We start from the raw sequence: 8,614 nt of genomic DNA on the forward strand, positions 1-8,614 counted from the left end.
TAGGAACGATTGTGCAATCCCTGATGCTCTACAAACGATGGCTCAGGCTCTTGGTAATTTGAACCAACAACCAGAGATAGATTGGTTGGAGAGATTCCAGCGAAATAATCCGCCAAGCTTCCGTGGGAGTTATAATCCTGATGGAGCTGCTGACTAGATTTTTGAAGTTGAAAAGATATTCCAAGCTATGGGATGTCCTTTGATACAGAAGGTGACTTTGGCTGCCTTCATGCTTTCTGGAGAGGCTGGCATCTGGTGGCAAGGTGCTTTGCAAAGAATGATAGCTGCAGGTACCCAAGTGAACTGGGAGAATTTCAAGTAGCTATTCTTGGAGAAATACTTTTCCCGAGATGTGAGACATAAGAAACAGGTAGAATTCCTTGAGTTGAAGCAAGGAGAAAATTTTGTGGCTGAGTATGTGACTAAGTTTGAAGATTTGGTCAGATTTTGTCCTATGTATGAAGGTGTGGGCAATGAGGAGGAAAAATGTGTAAAGTTTGTGAGTGGTCTTCGACCTGAGATTAAACAAGTTTTCAATTATCAAGAGATCACTCACTATCATGAATTGGTAAACAAGTGTCGAGTATATGATGAGGACAACCGTGCTAGGGTAACTCATTATAAGAGTGGAGAACCCATGAGGAATAATAAGTTTGGGTCATCTAGTAAGGGTAAACCTTACACCAAGTCTGCCGGGAATTCGAGTTCTAAAGTGAATAATCAAGATTCTGTGCAACAAAGGAGCCAAGCTAGCCAAGTTTCTAGAGGAGGGAGTGTGAGTTCTATTCCACACAACAACTGCTTCAACTGTGGGAAGCCAGGGCATAGGGCAATTGAGTGTCGGATACCAAGAGCAATAACATGTTACAACTGTCAACAAAAGGGACAAAAAGCTAATGAATGCCCCAATAACAAGAAAGGAACAACAGAGGTTGGAGGGAGCGCTAGTAAACCTAGAGCGATAGGAAGGGTGTTTGCCTTGAGTGGTGCTGAAGCTACTCAATCCAAAGATCTAATCCAGGGTATGTGTTTCATCAATGGAACTCCTCTAATTTTTTTGTATGACTCTGGTGCGAATCACTCTTTTATATTATATGCGTGTGTGTCCAAATTAAAATTACCTGTTTCTTCCTTGTCTTTTGAATTAATAGTAGAGACACCAACTAGTGGTTCAGTTTCTACTTCTGATATCTGTTTAAAGTGTCCTTTGATTATTGATGGTAGAGATTTCATGGTTGACTTAATTTGTTTGCCTCTAAGTCAACTAGATGTTATTTTGGGTATGGAGTGGTTATCTTCCAATCATGTCCTTTTGAATTGTGCTGATAAATCTATTGTTTTTGGTGAGCCTATTGAAAAAGTGAGTAAGGACTATTTGACTGCCAACCAAGTTAAGGTATCTTTGCAAGAGAATGCCTAAGTGTACATGTTGTTAGCTTCTTTGAATTCTGAGAGTAATATTTTGGTGAATGAACTGCTTGTTGTGTGTGACTTTTCGGATGTCTTCTCTGATGATATGTCTAGCTTACCGCCTAGAAGAGAAGTAGAATTTTCCATAGACTTAGTACCAAGAACAGGACCTATTTCTATTGCACCTTACAGGATGTCACCGTACAGTTAGTCGAACTTAAGAAACAAATAGAAGACTTATTGAAGAAGGGGTTTGTGAGGCCTAATGTATCACCTTGGGAAGCACCCGTACTCTTAGTCAAGAAGAAGGATGGTAGCATGAGATTGTGTGTAGATTATCTCCAGTTGAACAAGGTGACCATTAAGAATAAATATCCATTGCCTAGGATAGATGATTTTATGGACCAGTTGGTGGGTGCTTGTGTATTTAGTAAAATTGATCTTAGATCGGGGTACCATCATATTAGAGTTAAGGGTGAGGATGTACCTAAGACAGCATTTAGGACTCGTTATGGACACTATGAGTATCTAGCAATGCCTTTTGGTGTAACGAATGCTCCTGCAATTTTTATGGATTACATGAACAAAATTTTTCATCTGTACTTGGATAAATTTGTAGTTGTCTTCATAGATGACATACTAGTTTATTCCAAGACTAAAGAGGAACACGAGGAACACTTAAAGGTAGTACTTCAAACCCTCAGGGAGAGACAACTTTATGCCAAGTTGTCTAAGTGTGACTTTTGGCTAGAGGAGGTGAGTTTCTTAGGACATGTGATTTCAAGTGGGGGTATAGCAGTAGATCCATCTAAAGTTGAGGCGGTGCTTAAGTGGGAGACACCTAAGTCAGTTAGTGAGATTAGGAGCTTCCTTGGATTGGCTGGATATTATAGAAGATTCATAGAGGGATTCTCTAAGTTAGCATTACCCTTGACAAGTTTAACTAGGAAAGAAGTTGTGTTTGTATGGGATAGTAAATGTGAGAATAGTTTCCGAACCCTTAAGGAGAAGTTGACTAGTGCACCTGTTTTAGTGTTGCCTGACCTTAGTAATACTTTTGTGGTTTATTGTGACGCTTCTAAAATGGGTTTGGGTGGAGTGTTAATGCAAGAGGGAAAGGTCGTATCTTATGCTTCTAGGCAATTAAAAATACATGAGAAGAATTACCCCACCCATGATCTTGAATTAGCAGCTGTGGTATTCACACTTAAGATTTGGAGACATTATTTGTATGGTTCAAAATTTAAGGTGTTTAGTGATCATAAGAGTCTTAGGTATTTGTTTGACCAAAAGGAATTAAATATGAGGCAAAGGAGATGGTTAGAGTTCCTTAAGGACTATGATTTTGATCTTAGTTATCATCCGGGCAAAGCCAATGTGGTGGCTGATGCTTTAAGTAGGAAATCTTTGCATTTGTCTTCTCTTATGATTAGGGAGATAGACCTTTTGGCTCAATTTAGAGACTTGAGTTTGACTTGTGAGGTGACCCCTAGTAGTGTGAGACTAGGTATGACTTGGGTGACTAGTGAGTTGTTGAGGGAAATTGGAGAAGCACAATTAGTGGATTCATTTCTAGAGGCTAGACGTGAGGCTATAGGACAAGGTATTGGAAGAGAATTTACCTTGGGTGTAGATGGAGTGTTAAGATTTAAAGATCGAGTGTGCGTGCCTAGTGACCCTACACTTAGACGTTTGATCCTAGAGGAAGGTCATAGGAGCAAACTTAGTTTTCACCTAGGAGCAACTAAGATGTATCAAGACCTTAGGAAGATATTTTGGTGGCCTAGGATGAAGAAAGATATAGCTGAATTTGTGAGTGCCTGTTTAGTGTGTCAGAAGGCTAAGATAGAACATCAGAAACCTTCAGGACTACTTCAGCCTTTGAGTATACCCGAGTGGAAGTGGGATAGCATTTCTATGGATTTTGTAGTTGCTTTGCCTAGGACTAGGAGAGGGCATGATTCCATTTGGGTTATAGTTGATAGGTTGACTAAGAGTGCACATTTCTTACCTATTAACATTAGGTATTCTCTTGAGAGATTGACTGGACTGTATATTGATGAGATTGTGAGATTGCATGGGATACCATCTAGCATAGTTTCAGACAGAGACCCTAGATTCACCTCTAGGTTTTGGGAGAGCCTACAACGAGCTTTGGGGACCCAACTTAGACTTAGTTCAGCTTACCACCCTCAAACTGATGGTCAGACTGAGATGACTATTCAATCTTTAGAGGATTTTCTTAGAGCCTGTGTGTTGGACCAAGGGGGTAATTGGGATAGTCTTTTACCTTTGATAGAGTTTACCTATAATAATAGTTACCACTCTAGTATAGGTATGGCACCTTATGAAGCCTTGTATGGTAGGAGATGTAGGACCCCTTTGTGTTGGTGCGAGCCTGGTGATAATGTTATCTTAGGACCTGAGATTGTGCAACAAAGCACTGATAAGGTCAGATTGATAGAAGAGAGGCTGAGGACAACTCAGAGTAGACAGAAAAGTTATGCTGACAGGAGAAGGAAGGACTTGGAATTTCAAGAAGGTGACCATGTGTTCTTGAAAGTCACTCCGTGGACTGGGGTTGGCAGGGCATTGAAATCCAGAAAACTTACTCCTCGATTTATTGGTCCTTTCCAAATTCTTAAAAGAGTCGGTAGTGTTGCCTACCAAATTGCTTTGCCTCCTAGTCTGTCAAATCTCCATGATGTTTTCCACATTTCCCAACTTCGGAAATACATTCATGATCCTTCGCATGTGATTGAGTTGGATCACCTTGAGGTTAAGGAGAACCTAACTGTGGAAGCTACCCCGGTGAGAGTCGAGGATCGAATGGTGAAGCAACTTAGGGGAAAGGAAATTCCTTTGGTGAAAGTTATTTGGGGAGGAGCTACACCTGAAAGTGCTACTTGGGAGCTAGAGGAGAAGATAAAAGCGTCATATCCATTCTTATTTGCTTCAGGAAATTTCGAGGACGAAATTTCTAAAAGGAGGGGAGAATTGTAACACCCCAGTTTTTATTTCATTTTTTTATTTTATTAAATTGATAATTCTATTAATTTATGAATGTTATTGTTATATTAATTGATAAAAATTGATGATCTAGATGTGAATTGCTTGAGGGGTGTGTAAACCCTTATTTTGTTGGACTTATCTGTTGTGCATGTAATATGGAATTGAGATATGAGATGAGATGTTGTGTGGATATGATTATGATTGTGATTGTGGTACCTCACACTAATGACCAGGGATGAGACGAACCTTAAGTAGTGATGCTTCAAGGACGAGCGTGCCCCTGGCATGGTGTGGGATGAATGAGACAATTAACACGCATCACTTATGTTAAATATGGCAGTCCTGGCATAGGGTTAATTGCAAGAGATTGTGTGGATTGTGATGTGATTGTGGTTCCTCACACTAATGACCAGGGATGAGACGAACCTTGGGTAAGTAATGCTACAAGGACGAGCGTGCCCCTGACATGGTGTGGGATGAGTGAGGCAATTGACCCGTATCACTTGTGTCAGTTGTGGCGTGGTCTTGACATAGTGTTAATTGTAAGATTTATGTGGATTGTGATGGATTGATGTAATTGTGAATTGAGATGTGAAGATGATAAATGATTGATAAATTATGATAGATATATGAATGCTTGTAAATATTTTATTAAGCAACGAGTTATGATGAGATTACATTTGTGGTGTGTTTGTATGTGCTTTGCATATAGGTATTTTCTTTTCTCACCATATAAATTGTGGATGTTTTAGGTGAGAAAGATTCGGCTTCGAATGACATCTAGAATGCCAACAGTTGAATTGTGGGGATGCTCTGATATTGTGACATTGGGGTAGAGGATTTTTAGAACATAGGTTTTTATATGGATTTGGAATTGTAAATATTATTTTTGAAAACAATTTGTAAACTCTTGCGTTTCATTTTTATTATTTTGGTTATTGAAGAATAATTTTGAAGATTCTCATGTGAACCTTTTTACCGAAATTGAAAAATTTATTTGTAAGTTTTCATTATTACAATATATGTGTTGGGGTAGTAAGGGTGTCACAAAGTGAACATTAATGATAGACTGAGCATCCATAGTGTCCCATTCATGTATTTTACTGGCTAATTTTTTACAGGATAAAAGTTAGATATAACTTTATAAATATAATAAAAATATGTTTTTAATTTCTAATTTTTTTTGTCAATTTTCACTTTTCTGAACAAATTATTATTAATTATAGTTTTTAATTTTTTTAGTAAATTTTGTTACTCTCTTCTCAGAAATAAAAGTATTACATTATCACTTTTTATAGATTAAAATATATAATTTATTTCATTTAATTTAATATTATTAACCTAAATTATATTTTAAAATATATAATTTAAAATATTTAACTGAACATCATTAAAGAATATTCATTATATGATTTTGAAGTATATTTCAATTAAAAAATATGTTAAAATATTTTTAGTTCATTTTCATTTATTCACTTTATAAAAAATTATAAAATATGCATTAAGTAAAATTTTATAAAATAAAATATATATGTAGATTTATATATATACGTCAATTTATATATGTATATGTATATAAGGATTAAATTTTGTAATAATTATATTTTTTTCATAATATTTTTTAATATGATATATTCATTTTAAAAAAATTATGTTTATTATATTTATTTTAATATTATATTTATTAAATATGATAAATAATATTTTATAAGAAAACACTGGTTTATTTAGGTATTTACTAAAAATAATTTATTGATAAAATTAATTGAAGAATATTGCACTAGTTCTTATATATAAGATCAAAATACCCAATTCACCATTATATTAAGAAAAATAGTTAATTTAGTTGATAATAATAAAGTTTTTATTTTTATATTTATTTTTTCAAAATTATCCTTATATGTACTATTTTTCTTTCTTAATCAATACTCATCTCTCTCTTAACAAATTAGAGTGCATGTCATATATTATTTCTTTCTCATAATTAATACTCACTTTGTTCTCTATTATAAGAAAAAAAGATTTTTTTTTTGTTTTTAAATATAAACAAATTTAACTACTTTAATTTTGTGTCATTTAATAATGTTTTCTCCAAAATATTCCTCTTTTCATGCATGACCTTTTCAGTTAAACTATTTCTTTTATCGTTTATAACAAGGGCAAGTTTAGGAAGAATCTTATGAGAATAATAAAATTTAAAACAAATAACTAACTTTCTTAATATTAATAAAATTAATTATTTTTGCTTATAATAGAGAATATATGGAGTATTTCTTACTCTTCTTTCTAATTATTAGAATTCCTTCTAAAAAATATATAATTAATTCATCATAACAACTTAAGAGAATATGTTTTAATTACCAGTATTTTGGTCTAAAAATAATTAATATATCAAATATTATAAATTAGGACTTATATAAATAAATAAATAAATTATTTAAAATTAAGTCTTATAAATATGAACGGAGGCAGTATCTTAATATTTATATATTACCTTTAATATATATAATTAATACTATATGATCAAAATATTATTTTATTTAAATATTTATAAAAATATTACATTAACTACATAATTAAATACTATCTTAATATATGTGTTTCATTTTATTACAAACATAACTAATTTTAGCACAATTCATAATAATTTTAAAAATAATAATTAAATATTAATTCGAAGAGATAAGTTGTTAATGTTCATATTTATATTTATTAAGAGAGAAAAATATTTATTATAACATAAGAAAGGGAGAGTGATATAATATTTAAGCATGTAAAAGGATGTTAATGCAAAAGATGTGTTGGTAATAATTTTTTTTTTTACAGAAGTTAATGAAACTTAAATAAAAAAATTTAAAAAATAAGTAAAATATTATATTTTGGAACTTGTCGAAGGAAGAAAGTGTAATTTTTACTTAAAAAGAAATGGGAGTATAATATTTGCATCCTTGCGAGAGAGAAAGTTTAAGAACCAAAAAGTGAAAATTGATAAAATAAAATAAAAAAGTTTAAAGATTAAACGTAGTAAAATATTTATTTAAAGTAAAGATAAAAAATTATAAAAAGATTAAAACATATATATTTAATTTTTATAAATATTTTTTTACATTATTCTTCTATTAAGATTAGAGTTTTACTTTCAAAATTCATGTTAAAATATTTAATAAATTAAATTATTACATGAACTATTGTTGTAAATTTTTTATTTGCACCAGAGAACATTAAAAACACTTGTCGAATTGTATCTCTCTCTCTTTTTTTTTTTTTTTTCATTTTTAATCAGAGATTAATAGAAAATAAAAAGTAAAAATATATTAAAAAAAGTATTTTTAATGACAATCTATTAGGGTAAGAAGTAAAAAGAAAAAAGAGAAAATGTTTATCGATATCAAACACAGTAAAATACTTCAATACTTGCATTTTATAATAATTAACGTATTTAATGTAGTGTATTTAATATTTTCATATCATATAAGGAGTACATGATAAATAATTAAAAAAATTAATTAATTATATAAAAATTCAGAATTATTTAATGTTTAAAAAATTAATAGTATTTAATATATATATATAATACTCAGTTCATTTAATATCAATTTGTGTTTTAAAATTATACACATTTTTTTTACAAAAATAAACATTGTAAATCCGTTTAATATCTTAAGGAAAAAATATGAAATCTAAAAATAAGTAAATTTGATGTTTCGGAAACTTATAAACATTTAACACATTCTTCATCTATTAAATAAAATATTAAATGAAAAAGAAAATTTAATATTTTGAAAACTTGAAAAATTTTAATATTTTCTTTATTTAATAAATATCAAAATTAATAGAAAGATTTTTTATTACTGATCATAAAATTTATTTTATGGGGTGTATTTAATTTTGTGTAATAATAGAAAATATTTAATAAATTGTATTGTTGCTTGAATGCACTTCTCAGCCTCCTTTTATATTGGCCATTATCATTAGATGAGTTGGTATAATGGTTAGTAACTTTTATTGTGAAAATAATTTGTTTAGCGAAAATTTTGTGTATGACAACTTGTTAGATCAGTAATAGTTACAACATTACAAGCTAGATTATCTTTAACTTAATCAATAGGCTGAGGCTATGATAAGAAAAAAAAAATATTTCATTAATGTAAAAATAAGGTTTTTTGATGTATTTTTTTATGTAAGGTATTAT

This window comes from Cajanus cajan, chromosome 8 (genome assembly GCF_000230855.2).
Source record: "Cajanus cajan strain Asha chromosome 8, NIPB_CcT2T_4, whole genome shotgun sequence".
NCBI lineage: Eukaryota > Viridiplantae > Streptophyta > Magnoliopsida > Fabales > Fabaceae > Cajanus > Cajanus cajan.